Source organism: Pteropus medius, unplaced genomic scaffold (genome assembly GCF_902729225.1).
Source record: "Pteropus medius unplaced genomic scaffold, Ma_sr-lr_union100, whole genome shotgun sequence".
NCBI classification, from domain to species: Eukaryota; Metazoa; Chordata; class Mammalia; order Chiroptera; family Pteropodidae; genus Pteropus; species Pteropus medius.
Genome location: NW_024351543.1, coordinates 16,056,083 through 16,071,827, shown reverse-complemented (window position 1 = coordinate 16,071,827; position 15,745 = coordinate 16,056,083). Strand labels below are relative to the sequence as shown.

Sequence of the window (15,745 nt, the reverse complement as noted above, 5' to 3'; positions counted from 1 at the left end):
TTTGACTAACCTGTCATTTACTTTATTTAACACAAATCTGAAGGTGCACATTTTGCCTTTTTAAGTCCAGTCATTTTTTAAGATGTTGTCATGCCACTGGAGAAAGTCCAGAGGAGACGGTTTCTTGGGGAGATGTGGATGTCCTCCACTCAAGGAGGCAAAGCTGTCTTCTTGGAGTGCTGGTCCGCTTTGATCAGCAGAGGACCTCTCTGTGGTCAGGAAAAGAAGGCAGAGGCATGAGACCCTGGGGCCATTACTATCTCTGAGTAGGAAAGGGAAATGGCTTCCTAACAGAGATATGGCTGAGAAGTTTCAATCTCAAGTCAGGTCCCCGGCCTCTCTGTCTTTATCTTCTAAATATCTTCCTTCTTAATTCCTTTCCTTTCAAAAAAGACAAAAAACTGTCTTATATTTCTGCTTGTGGTTTTAAATTTAGAAGAATACCTGGCCTTTCTGCTCAGGTTGATCCAGACATCTGGTACAGCCATCGAGAAGCAGCTCCGGGGAGTCGCGGGATTCCAGGTCTTGGTCCCTTCTCAACTGACTCCACATTTTCCTAGGGGTTATCAGAGCATCCCTATAAGAGAAGAATAGCGTGCAGTGTCTTCACCCTTGTGAAGTGTTTGCTATTGTTTCTACAAATGGGAAATAAAGGAGGGAGTACTCTAATAAGTATTTAATGTTTATAAGTTGCTTAGGTTAAAATCTCTGATATGGCAGTATTGTGATAGATGCATGGATCACTTCTGGCTGACATGGCTCTGCTTCAATCTCATAGGCATAGTCATAGTTTTTGATAGATATTTCCATCCCTGGGTTTTGTCACTTAAACATAGCTTTTCAGCATTGAAAGTTATTCTGTTTGGAAATGTTTCTTGATGCATTTTACTTGTTATCTCCCTAAGGTACAAAACAAGAAATTAAAAGGAAAAAAAATCTCAGTTTTTGTCTAAGATGGAAATGATGGCTTCCTTGAATCCCTACAGAGAGAATATGCTTGTGAAATCAGCAGCCTCATGTGTCTCAGTTTTTTTCAGGAGATTATAAGAATGAAATAAATACTCCAGGACAACACCCGTGTTCCTGTGTTTTGAGAAAGATTTTATTATAGAGCTTCTCACACCAAGTTGTATTGCTATCTGTGTTTCCATTTTTATTCTCCCCCTGGACTGAGGGCAGGACTATTGGTTACTTTTCTTATAAGGTCAGAACATTTCACAGAGCTTACAGCACAGCAGATAGCCAGTAAAAGTTATCGAGTAAACAAAAATGAAGGAAAGTTGAAGAAAAACATCTCTGTGCATGACTTAGAGGAACGTGTCCTCTAGTAATATGAAGGCAATTAGAATAACTAAAATCAGGTAGCAGCAAACTATAACCTGAGAACCAAATTTAGTAGTTGCCTATATTTTTATAAAATTTTATTGAAATCCAGTCATGTTCATTTGTTTGCATAATGTCTATGGCCACCTTCATACCACGACAGCAGCTGAGTGGCTGTGACAGGGACCGAATGGACCACAAAGCCAAAAATATTTGATACCTGGCCTTTGATTTTAAAAAATTTTTGACCTCTGACTATAATAAAGAATGCATCTCACAAGCAAGTAAGCAAAAGTAATTACTAAATGCTTATCATGTGCTTAATACTATTGCAGGATTTGAAGTAGACATAGCAAATGCATTTCACCTCTCTGAGCAATAGGTCCTTTAACTGTTTGAGGGCATCGATTTTAGCAGCTGTACCAGAGGAGAAATGTCATTATCTATACGTTGGAGTAACATGGACCTCACTGAGAAAAAACAGCTGGTAAATCAAAGAAGAGGTGAACACAGAGGACCAACTGAAATGCAAAAGTGGCATTTTGAATACTGTAATGATAGATAGCAATCAGAATAATGTAATTATTGTCCAATATCTCTCATTCCTATTTTCCTGCAAGAATATCATGGAATTGTTTGCATTCTGTATTCACTGTAGTATAAAGACTTGGACTATTTTACTTGGATATTGACTTCAGAAGGCTGAAAAACTTAGTGACAAATAGGCTGCAGATATTTGATCTTTGCCGTATGTAATTATTTTTTAAATTTTATTGAAGACATACTAAAAATAAAAGGATAATATTAAGTATCTTATATACATTATTCAAATTGATTCAGATTTATGCAAGAAGGCTCATTATTTTTATAGCATACTATCATCTTTATAGTAACTTCGTAAGCAACACAGTGTATGAGTCAGGCAGAGTAGGCTATGCCATACTTCAGTAACAAACAAGCCCACATCTCAATGGCTTAACACAGTGTAAGTTTATATCTTGTTCATGTTCCATGGTTATTATGGGTCATCAGGTATCTCTACCTTCTGTAGTCACTCAAGGAACCAAGCTAGCAGGGAGTCCATTGACCACTGTTCATTGGGAAAGGAGTACTGCAACATCTCCTCCTGTCAGTGAGCTTCATCTAGAAGTGATACAAATCATTTTCACTCACATTTCATTACCAGGATTGGAACTCGTTTCTATCCGATTCTAATATGCATTATCTCTCTACCAGAATTCATAGTTCTATAATTCATTCATATTACTATAATAGTGTGCTTTAATGTTTTTCACTCAAACTCTAAATACCCACAGGGGTGTGCTGACATTTACTAGTTCAAGAAGGATTTATTATGTGCCCCTTAGGAGCCATACACTATCTTAGCCACTAGGAGAAATACAGCTAAAACCAAAATGGACATACCAACCCTCATTACGCTTATGTTCTAACAGGGAGAGAAAACAAATACATTAAGCACATCACTTAATAAATAAAACTTAGTAAAATATGTAGGACAGTCAGTGAAAAGTGCTATGAAAAAAATAAGATACGGAAGGTGGTAGAGAATGCTAGGGGCTAGAGGATGAGATACTTCTCAACCCATAGGGTCCTTTTGCATGTAGGCCTGAGCATGACAGATGGCCCAAGGTTCCTGGAAATCTCAAGCTGCTTGAAGAAAACTGGTATTAAAAGCAGATTTATATTATTTCTGGTGATCTCAAGTCTAACAAACATCCTGAGGCTGTGCGTGGTAGGGAATTGGGAGGGGTAGAGGTCTTGCCAGGATCATCTGGTTTCCCAAAGCCCCTTTCAGATAGAGGTACGGAAGGTGGAGGAGGGGCAGTTGTATACCAACATTCAAAATTTGGACTCTTCTATGCCTTCTTAAATATATTTTAATTGCAGGCAAGAAAATAAAGCTCCATAAAATAAGTCTTCAAGAGATGTGATGATGAGAGGAAGAGGGGATCTGTTTGGCATTAAAAAATAAATCCGGATATCTACCTTATGTGTGTGAACAGAAATTAGAGATAAATGTGCTTTGGGCTTGGCTGGCAGAGGGATGCAATGTTTCTCTTCATTTATAATGAGTGACATGTTTGTAATGAATTTTCTTAGCCCAAACGTTGGTCTTTGTTTCTCTTTTCCTAAAATAAATAACTCTTCCATTTGCTCTACTCTGAAGCCCTCTGGCCTTTAAAGTAGCTCCCACTGGTAGCTCAGGAGGTGTTTTAAAACCAAATTAGACTCCTTACTTTCAGTAAATCCTTTCTCTTTTTCCCCTGCAATTTTTCCAGCTTACTATCAATCTTCATGTTAAAGTTACCAGCAAAATGTGTGGATAAAAAATATCCCTTTTATAAGTGGCTTTTTTTTTTTATTAACCTGGATCATCCCACCTCGTCAAAACACAGCCGTGAGATAGTAATTCCCTCAAAGTCCTGGCTCGGATTTCAATTTACCTGTGACCTTGGGTGGATGAATCACTTTGCCATTGTGACAAAGAAGTCTCCTCAGGGAATACAGGATTATGCATTCTCTGCTCAGCTACAGAGTAAGAATTTGAGAATTTCTTAATATTTCAAAAGTTCCCTGTAATTGAAAAGAATGATACAAACATCTTATTTGGTAACTTTGATCAGTTAGAGATACAGGGGAAGCTGGTGTCCAGCACACACTCAAAGTTCAGGTTTCACCCTAAAAGACATGATGGTTTCTCAGCTGCACTTTGTTCCTCATCCCCTCACCCCTGCTGACTACTTCCCTCTCCCCACCTCCCCTCCCACCTACTCCACAATAAAAATATAAGAGTCTTCTCTTATTGAATGCTTACCACGTGCTGACTATTGTGCTACACACTGTGGTAGGTTGTATAAACAGTCAAATTGTTTACATCTCCAGCTCTTTGCCATGTGACTTTGCAGTTCTTCTCATAGAAGCAGAATATACTTCCTGCTCCACTGAAGTTGGGTTTGGTTATGTGATTTGCTTTGGCCAATAGAATACAGTGTAAGTAATGATGTGCCACTTCCAAGCCTCGGCTTCAAGAAGCCTTGAATATATTTGCTTTATCTCTTGGAACTCTGTCTCTGCTATGAGAATAAGTCTGAGCTAGATACCTGGAAAATGAGAGATATAGAGCCCAGTTACCGGAATCTCCTTAATAACCAGCCAACATCTGGTCAATCTCTAGGCCTTCAAGGGAGACTCTCTTAGATCAGCCAGCTCCCAGCTGATCACAGATATATGAGTGAACCAAATGGCATCAACCGAGTCTGGCCCAGGGAGCAGAAATTTCAAACGACCCACAAACTTAGGAGAAATAAAGCTGTTTTTTACTTTAAGCCATGAGTATTGGAGTGTTTATCATACAACTATAACTAGTAGGTAAATATTTTATAAAGATTAGTTTATTTAGTCCTCATAATAATCTTACAGAGTAGATTCTATTACTATGCCTATTTTACAGAAGAGAAAACTGAGATTTAGAAAAATTTAAGGTCACACAGTTATGAAGTACCAAAACTAGGATTCCAAACCTAATGTCTAACAACTTAAAATCTGACATTGTTTTACCTTGTATCACTGTAGACACCCTTCTCCTTGCTCTTCTGTTCTTATTCATTTAGAAAGAGAAGGTTTCGATTATAAGGAATTGAAATTTGCTAAAATCCAGGCTGTTCTTTTTAAGATGACTCAAAATGAGGCAGGTAACTGACTTTTCTAGGGATTTCTGCTGTCTTGTGAAGACTCTCTGAAGCAAGTGTGAATGAAAAAATAGACACAAGGCATTTCTGAACCTTTATGGAAACGTTTTTTATGGTCATAACTTGTTTATGCAAATAACACTGTTGCCTGCTCTAAAATTTTCCAGTGTTCCTTCCTAATGAGTTCAATGTAATTGATGGATCCTGTCACTCAACAAGAAATAAGTTCATTCTTAAGATGAATAACTAATTGGACAGGTCAATATATACATGATCCTCAGAGATGGCTTTGTAAGAATGGAAGACTGAAGCGTAGCTGGGAAGTTGCTGTAATTTCTTAGGGATAATGGCATAAAGCTTGGTATCTCACGTGGTGCTAACCACATGTGTTCTCCATGAAGTTGTCCTCAATCATATACCTTTCCTGGAATAGAATAATGGAACGATTATTTTTTATTCTTGTATGATACAGGTAAGAAATGCTTTCACTCTCAAGAAACATGGATTGGTTTTATTCTTTAGTAGATTCCAACGAATAAACTATGCTCTCTTTAAGTAGTCATCTGTTGTTAACTTGTTTGTTTTTATTTGCAAAGTTCAATACTAAAGCTTTTTTTATTTTAAGCAGCTTTTGTTTTAAACTTGCAATCATTGCTCTTCCATCTTGTTTGAACATTCCGTAAAAGTGCAGACAAGAAGTTCAACATTTCTAGTATGTCATGGAGCTGTTCTATGGTTAAAGAGAATAAGAAAAGCTGCTATTATTGTTTTGCTCACAGCCAGTAAATCTGTTACATTACATATTGCTATGATTACTTTCCAAACACGCAGCTGAAAGTGTGAAAAAAATTCAATGCTTGTGATCTTGAAACATTCAGAGACTTCATGTTTGTTCCATTGTCAATGACAATTGCATTTTTTTTTTCTGATTTTCCATTCTATATAAAGTTGGGAAAACTGACATTCTTCTTTTGAATCATTTTCACAAAATGGGAAGAATTTCTCAATAGGACTGTTTTTAACAGACTCATGGCCTAAGTATAGTTAAATAAGTGAAAATTAAATATGGTTCTTAGAAACTATCTCATTTAATATTGTGAATATTAGTACACCAAATAATATTATAGGAATTAGAAGCATGATATAATTTAAACTTTATTTTTCTGCCTTGTATTATCGTTTAACTTTTATAAATATATTTTGATCCAAAAAAAAAATAAGATTCTTCCAAAGTTATCTAGCCACCACTCTCTCTTGTAGTTTTAGCATTTTCTGTCAATTACTACCCCATTTATTTAACTATTTAAAAGTTCTTAACAACTAGACAATATCTGGTATACAATATTAACAATTTCCAAAATCAATGTTAATAATTGTAGTATTTTATGCTTGGAACAATAAATGTACATTTATACTCAAATGACTGGTAGTGTTTTATAATATATAAAGCACCTAAGAAAATTTTCCACTTCAAGATACACCTAGGATGTATACTTACATATGAATGTAATCAGATCAGAATGAAATACCTCACTCATCTTATTGACTCGGTTATGCCATTTAGATGTCATGGTAACCTATGTAATCACGTGATTCTGACTACCTCATGCTTAAAGATATCAGAAAATGTACGAAATTGCACATGAATCTTCAGCCCGAAACTTTCAAGGCTAGTGCTGAGGCTGAAGCTACAGAGGACTTTTTGGCCAAATATCTAGGCTAGAGCTAAATACTGATATAGCCCTAAATAGATTCTGTTGGGAGATAGATAAGTTTTAAGACATGAAAAGATATGTTTTCTCAGAACATTTGGATTTCAATATTGCATTTGTATATAGTTCAAATAGAGACATCAGAATCACTTCCCACTTTCTCCAACCAATTTAAAAGCAGTAGTTAGCATACACCTATCATGGTTTAGCCTAGTAAGTCAAGCACTTTTGCCTCTGGGCAAAATAACTGAGATTCAGAGAAAGAATGAAAACGATAATGTAAAAAGAGCATGAAAAACCACCAGAAATGAGATAATTAAGGACAGGATAAAATAGTTAAACAGAGGCCAAGACAGTTCCTGTCTTTTGGGATCTAGAATCTAGAGGAGTTTAGACAATCAGGTATTTACAAATGTAGATACTGTCAGGGCCAACACTGGCTCATAAAATGACTTTAACCCCAACTCTGCCTCCTTGGACTTGAGTTCTTATACAGTGGTAGGTCTAGATAAGGGGCACTTTATGGTACCAAATAGTTTAGAAATACAAAGAAGCAGCATGTAATACTGATGTGAGGAGTTAGAGGGATTCTAAGGAAAGCATCTTTATTGTAGTCTGATTTTATTGTCTGTAGTCAGGACTAATAGTTAAGCTGATGTAGACATGGATAAAAAGAAAACCACATAGTAGTCAATATTCTCCTTTAAACTATAAAATTAACATTCGTGCATATCTAGGATTCCCAGTGACAAATTCATACACTGATGCCACTCAAAGCTCATGTTGGTGTTACTGAAATTGTCACTGAAATAATATACATCCTATATTATAAAGCTAGATGATCGAAATAGACAGCTTTGGGAAAATTCAAATAGAATTTCACATGTATGACTTATTAGTTCGGGGATGTTGCCCAAATTATCTAGATTGTTTTAGTCTCAGTATTGTTTGCTTTAAAATGAGAATAATAATAGAATTTATGGAATGATTAAATGAGATAATACATAAAGAGTAGGGTCAAAATTTAAAGCAATACAACCTGGTTTATATATGGTTTAGTTTCTCTATTTTTATAACATATACAAACTTTTTTGCCACTTCTATTTCCTCTGATGGCAGAAATAATTTCAAGCTTTCCAAGTACAAGTGAAAAAGTCTCTCCTATTATAAACAGTCTCATCTGAGGGTAAAATGAAGTTCGTATTTCTTTCTGAAAGACCTTTCCCACCCCAACTTTCTCCCCAAGATGGCATCTGGACACAAGGGGGAGGTCATATGACCTCAGGGAGTTCTCTATCTCCATGCTAACTTTCTTCATGGCTTCTGTTGACCCATAGGTGAGATGTAGCTCATTTTGCCTGTTCTCCAATCATCAGGCTCTGCCCTCCTTATATCCACTTCTAAAGTGTTCACAGATCCTATAACTCATGGGCTGGCCTCTTGGCACAGTAAAGTCTTGGTTTGCCCACATTACTGCCTTGGCACCAGTTCAATTCTTCCTTATAATATAAACTGTCAGGGACTTAGCAGTCACCTCATTCCTCACCACAGACACTCTCAGCCACTGCCCATCTTGTCCTTGGCTGCCCTCTCATTACATCTGGAGCCCACTCGAGGGAATACTGGCTTACTGAGAGTCTCCAGCTACCTCTTTACTTCAGTATTGATACTTCCGAATCTTTTGTCTCCTCCCATATGAAAGTTTTCTACTTGCCTTTCCTTTCCAGTGGGAACTCTCCCTACATTACACCTTCCTTGAAGTTTTTTATTCTAGGCTTAACCCTCTTTCCTTTTTTATCTTTTTTTTTTCCCCCCTGCTAGATTATACTCATGACTTAGGTAAGAATTTGGAAAGAACTGCAGGAGAAAGAAACAAAAGGATTACCAAAATCCATTAGGAGGCATTGCATAAATATTACCTCATGATATGTAAAAGGTATTTAGCACATTAAAATATAGCAAAAAATAAATAAAAGCAATTATTGATTCAAGATTAAAATAGCAGAATGAAACTAAACTTCAAAATCCTCCTTTTCTTATAACCTAATAGGAAAAATCAAATGCAGAAAAATCAGCTAACATATACTAGCAGCAAACCTAAGACTATAGAAAAGGTTGGTTGCAAGTAAGAAAGATTGAAAATATTAAAAATTAATAAGGCTAAGTGTGGTAGGAAGATTTCTAAAAGACTCCTCTCCCCAAATCTCATTCCCTTGTATACATACATGCTTTCTTTAATCCCCTCCCCCAAACCTGTAAATGTGATGGAATATCATATTTGTGATTAGATTACTAACCGTTGACTTGGAGTTCATCACAAGAGATATCCTGAATGGGCCTGACTTAATCAAGTGGAGGAAAGCAAAGCTCAGAGAAGATTTCCTGCCACTCTGGAGAAACTCTGGAGAAAGCAAACAGCTATGCTGTAAACCACTACGATGTGGGGCTCAGTGGGCAAGGGTTTGCAGGGGGTCTCTAGTTGCTAAGAATGGTCCTTGCCTGGGAACTGATAATAAATGGAGAGCTCAGCCGCACAACCACAAACGAACTAAATCTGGCAACTTATTAATAAAGTGAACAACTTTTTACCAGCTCACCAGTGGTGAACAGAGGATCCAGCAAAGCTATGTCCTGACCCATGGCCCCTGTAAGTTAGTAAATCCATGTGTTGTTTGAGCACTAAGTTTGTAGTAATTTGTTACTTGATAATAGAATACTAATATACTGGACTTGGCGAACATCCAAACAGTTCCAAATCCTGCCTTCTGCAGAGGCAATGTTAAGAGGCCAGGTGAGAAAAGTAACCATCACCTCCCCCCCCACCCCCCACACACATCCATAGTCACACAAACAAACAGAACTCTTATGACACGAGACACGTGTCCGGGGTAGAAGGAAGGGTACTGCAGTCAGTTCCAGAAAGAACAGTAACAGTTTCCACAGCAAACTCCACCCTGACCACCCCTGAGTCCAAACAGAGACAAGCAAAAGCTTTTGAATTCTTAAATTTAGAGGAAAGGGAGGAAAAGAGAGAGGAAAGGCAAAAGGGTTATTAACTTCCCAATCTAATCGTCTCTAGCAATAAGTAGGGACTTAGACAAAGAGATGACCAAAAATAAAGAAAGAAAGAAAGAGAGAGAGAGAGAGAGNAGGAAGGAAGGAAGGAAGGAAGGAAGAAAAAGATTTTTAGAAAAGCAGGCAGCAAATAAAGGAAAAGACACTCTGGAAGGTCTTCTTATATCCTGGGGAGAGTGGTCAAAGGGAGAAAGTGGTAATGATTACTGAGGACAAAGGATTGAAAAGGACATAAAAGAATAACCTGGCTAAATGGGAAGCTCCAGTTCCTCAAGGTAAATTGGAAAAGTCACTTCAGTCTTTCACGGGAGTAGGATACATGGCTAATATCCAGTGGTTCTGTTTTGATTAGTGGGTGTGGGTCTTTTAGGTTGTTAAATATTTTGAATAGCACCCTAGGGTATAAAAAAAGTGTATATAGTGTGTGTGTGTGTGTGTGTGTGTGTGTGTGTGTGTGTGTATAATATGTAAATATATATATAATTTTAGGTAATTTTAAATTTGGGGCATAACGCATAAATTATATATATATATATATAATTTTGATGTGAAGGATGAAAAGCATACACGTAAAAATAATAAACTTACAAATATTATTTACAAGTACTAAACTATGCAATGCATTTCATAGAGTTGATTAACTTTCCTAGTATATTGTTGTTGATTTTTCCTGAACTCTCATACTCATGGCCAAACTATGACTGTAATTGATAAACGAGTGTAGTTCCAACATAAACGTTCATGATATTCTTCTTTATTTTATTAATAAGAACAAAGTGGAACCATGAAGATGTTTGTTCTTTGTAAATAAATTGAACAACTTCCTTCTGAATTGGGTAGTAGTTTCCAATTACTAAAAACCGATTTTTTCAATTAGCTGTGTCAATCACAATGTAATAGCAAAAGGCACATGTTTAAGTTTAATCTGCATTATTAGCATTCTCTCCATCGCTTCATTAAGTCTAGATTATCAAGATAACAACAAATCAAGGCCTGATTTACAGCACTTGCCAATTTTCATGATGTCAAAACTCTTACCATGGCCAATTTCAAGCCACGAATGTGATGTCACTAAATGCACAAAAACTGGCCTAAATGACTTCAAGAGCATGGATAATAGCAAAATACAATAAAGTCATCAGGAAAGATAAGTTTTTAATATAATATATTTATTCATAAATTAATATAGTTTAATTTTTAGTAATGGCTATATATTTTTTAACTGACGCAAAAAAATACCGAAAATTTAATAACCTGCTATCATGAGCTGCTATGAGCAGGCTCCAGCACCCTGCTGCTTCTCACTCTATTCCACCCCTCGGGCTACATAAATGATACCTTTAAGTTTTAAATTATAAAAGAAGACACAGTTCTCAACTAGATTAAAGAGGGAGTCATGAGAATTCATCCACTCTGCATTAAACCCAGACACCACTGCCCTATTAAGTGCACCCAGTATAAAAGAGGGAGCGAAAAAGAGAGGGAGAGGTATAATTCATCTCTCCAAGCATGTGCAGTAAAATAATAAGGAAAAGTCCTAGAGTATAGCAAAAATAGATGACAAATATTCTGGAAGAAAATATAAGCCTTCACAAAAAAGAAAAAGTTCCTAGCAGTGTGTTGGGGTATCAATAAACTAAACTTAAATCCATTAATTTAAGAAATAAGGACTCAAAGATAAGATAAAAAATATAGAGTAAGAAGAATCAATGAAATGAGATGAAAATGGAGATTTTAGTGTTACAGAAATAAATTGAGGATAAATATCTACAATTACAACTAAATTTTAAGAATATTTTTAGACAAACACATGTATAAATAAAGAAGCATGAATGACAACCATATTTCTGAGGAGAAAAAGCTAAAAATAGAATGTAGGATGCATTTTAGAATGCAGAGAGAAAAAAAAGATAAATATATTAACATAATTATAGAAAAGAAATAGATTTCATGATAGACAAAGGTATTCACCAAAAAGATAATGGGTTCCCTTAAAGAAGAAAAACCAACAAATGCAAGGAACAACTTTATCAATGTCATAATAGAATATATTCCTGAAATGAATTGAAAACTAAATAAGCAAATCAAAAGGGAAATTGATATAAGCAATTGACATGAAGACATGTTCCAGACACGCACTGACAGCACCAAATGCTGGTGAGTTTGCGGAGCAACTAGAAATCTCATTCATTGCTGGTGGAAATGCAAAATGGCATGGTCACTTTAGAAGACAGTTTGCCAGTTTGTAAAAAATTAAAGAAACTCTTATATGACAATCCAACAGATTTGCTTCCTGGTATTTACCCAAATGAACTGAGAACTTATGTCTACACAAAAACCTACACCTGGACACTTATGAAAGCTTTATTCATAATTGCCAAAATTTGGAAGCAACCAAGGTATCACTTAGTAGGTTGGTTGATAAATAAACTGTGGTATATCCAGACAATAAAATACTATTCAGCACTAAAAAGAAATGAGCTATCAAGCCATGAAAAGACATGGAGGAAACCTAAAGGCATATTACTAAGTGCAAGGAGCCAATCTTGCTCGGATGTAAGACCGATTTCTCCTTTAAATAAAGGCTTTCAAGAGGGCAAAGGGCACAGAGTTGGCCATGTTTTTGGAAATGGATGTTATCAGCATTGTCTTCATTGCTGGACCTTTAATTTCCCTCTATGGTTTAGCCATACAAGGGTTTCCTCTCCTAGAGACTTGAATATCTATTACTTAGTCCAGATAATGTTAAGAATTCTATGTCCTTACCTAAATAATAGATTCTTAATAAAACAACCCCTAAATTAAGAAAGAACTTTAAATCCCACGAGTCAGTGGGGAAAACATTGGACAAAGATTTGAATACTGTGGCTCAGGTTCTAGTACCATCCCTAACAAATTTTTCTTAGATTTAGAGAAATCATGGCATTTCTATATAATTAATGTAACATAAAAATATTAGTGTCACCTCTCCATTTATGTGAATAATATGGTAGCAGTTAAGGTCTAATCTAAATAATAAAACTCCTTTTCATTGTTCTTTTCTAAGTGTGAGGTATCGTGATAAAAACTTTATAAATATTTATACTATTTAATTATCATGAAAACCTATGCATCAGTAATTAATATTAATCCTATATTTAAAATGAGGATACCATAGATCAGAGATGTTATGTAACCTGTCTGAGGTTGCACAGCCAATGTGCAAAAGATCCATGATTTGAAACTATTTGTGTCTAATTTCAAAATATGTGTTCTTAACTTCATCACTCTACTAGTCTCCTTGATATACTTTCCTTAGGATATCTTAAACTAAAGGTAGCGAGAGCTAAAACCAACTTTTCTAGAGTATTCATTCAACGCTTTAGATCATTTTCTTGTTTTAAAATTTAACTCCCAAAATAATCTTGTAAGAACATGGTATCATTTCTAACTTATAGGTAAAAATGTGATTTATCCAAAAGAATTTTCCGTGTGATTTGAACTGGGTCCTATTTGAATCTAAATTTCTTTATTCTCATTATTAAATATTGTTTCACATCATCTTATATAGTGGGGTCTCTTAAGTTTGAAGCAAGGATATACAATTTCCAAGGCCAACATGAAATTTATGAAATTGTTTTTCTTGTTATACTAGAAAAACCACACTTTTCCTCTCCTGCCTCTAAAATTTGGGAACAAGGTTAATGTTAAATGTCTCCACAAATCAGCACAAAAACTGCTATTGAGGAATTATCAGAGACTTCGAAGTTGGTGGCAGGCAGGAAAATGTAGTTCTTTTAAAATCTTATCTCACAGTCTAAGAAATTCTCCACAATTTCGAAAACTTCAGGAGAAGGTGCTTTGAAGAATAACAATTATCTTCAATTGTGGCAAGATTGTTACTTCCCTTTCACCAGACCCCCTTCCAAAATGAAGGGTTTGAGGGATATAATAAAGTTTCTCTCAATCTTGCTATTTCAGACTCTAGCACAGTCTCGAAAATAATTAGCATTGATACTTTCCTTTCCACCAGCAAAGTTCTTCGAAGGCAATAATTTGCCTCTCCCCAGAAACATCAAACTCTTCAATTGAATAATGATGGCCTTGAAATACATGGGTCTGAAACAGATCAGAGAGAATCAGATTCTGGAAACCTGTAATCCTATTTTACCACCTAGAAAGCAAAAGGATGATAAAAGCAATGAAACCACAGTCTGCAGCCCTGAGACCTCTCTTCATAATAAAAAGCTCTAGAGCTGAAATTCAGGCTTCCACTCAACACAAGGATCCCTCTGTCCATGAACCTCCTTCTGTTCTTTTTACCCCGGTGGCAAGTATCTCCTACTGTACTATGTGCCTCCTTGCTATTGGCCTCTACTTTAGAATTTCTGAAAATTACTTTCCTCATTAATAGGATACGCCCGGACTGTTGGATAAAGCCACCTTTTTATCTATTTTGCTTGACTTTGTAATCATAGAAACAATCTATGTTCACTGCAGAAAATTTGAAAATATGAACAAAAATATATATATAGGTAAAAAATCGGCCCTATGGTAAGAGTCAGGGGAGTAGCTATTTTGGCAGAGGTGTGGAGAGGTGTGGCGGGGAGGGGTGATATTGGTTGAGAAGAGACACATCAAAGCCTTCTGGGTTGCTCAACATGTTTTATCACGTTCCTTAAGGACCTAAAACTTTTCCTAATGTTTCTGTAAATTCAAGTGTTCATCCTCTCCCAGTTCTATCCTTTGTCTCAAAATAAACAACTATACGGTATGAATACCTAAATAAACTCTCTGCTTTCTTGTTCTATGACCAAAGATCATTTTTTAAAAATAGATACATTTCCTCCTAAAGGACCAGAAGCAATTCAGAGTGGGTGAGTCCAAAGTCTTAAGATTTTGTTAAGGTAGAAGACACTACACAAAAACTTTAAAGCAATTCAATAGAGACAGATTTAACTAAGAAGTATCGTTGCCACAGGCAATATCTCATTATGATTCAAGGAAGAAGTCTTACCTAGCTTTAAATATATTAAACTTTAGTATGCCGTTTTGCTATTATGAATTTAAGTAGGTCAGAAGATATACACTTATACCTGTATGCCCTAGGCAAGAAATAATTTATGGAATGCCAGGCAAATTTTTATTTACTTTATTGTCTACCTTCCATTTTGAGTTCTTGAGGGCTAGTATCATGTCTCTCATATCTAGTTTAAAGAACACAACATTTATCTAGTATCTACTAAGGCTCTATACATATATTAACTATTTCACTTGTACAACACAGAAAAGATAGGCAAAAAAGGCAATTAGGCTTATATGGAGGCTCCACTGTAGCTAGCTAGGCATCTGGAAGCATTCTATGTTTCTGTTTTACCACCTTAGTATGTAACTCCATTCTCAAGATCACCTCATGGTTCAGTATGGCTGCTAGAGTTCCAGATATCATGTTCACATCCCAGGTGGAAAGAGAAACAAAGAAGGGAAAGGGGATAACACTCTCAACTGCATCAGAAACTTTAAAGAACCCTTCTAGAAATTAAAAAGAAAACTTACACTGACCTCTCATCGGCAAGAACTTAGTCGTAAGAAGACCGAGAAACACATTTATTTCTGGAGACAATGTTCTCACCTGAAGAATGACAGTCTGTCGCCAAGAAAGGGGAGAATGATATATAATAGGCAACTGATATCCATGTCATCTCCATGTTATAGATGCAGACATTAAGGCTCATTGTAGTTTAATAATTGTGCACGATCACAAGATATTATAGCTAGTGATCTACCTCATCCCAAAGCCAGTGCTCTTTTCTGCAATGTAACACTGCCATCCCTGTTACTGCGCAGAGAGTTACCTCATACTAGACATTCAATGCATGTTTGTGCAATGAGGGAACAAATGAGCACTCTAGATTAGCTGCAATAAAAGCACGGGCTCTTGAGCAG

At 36.1% G+C, this 15,745-nt stretch overlaps 1 long non-coding RNA gene across 1 annotated transcript; it reads right to left on the bottom strand.

The window, feature by feature from the left end:
* Positions 1–510: 510 nt before the first annotated feature.
* On the bottom strand, positions 511–4,100 carry LOC120586807 (uncharacterized). The gene is made up of 3 exons (XR_005648814.1): positions 3,789–4,100; positions 2,366–2,466; positions 511–577 (listed from the first exon to the last, which is right to left on the bottom strand). It is a non-coding gene; the product is annotated as an uncharacterized LOC120586807 (long non-coding RNA).
* Between the last annotated feature and the right edge of the window lie 11,645 nt (positions 4,101–15,745).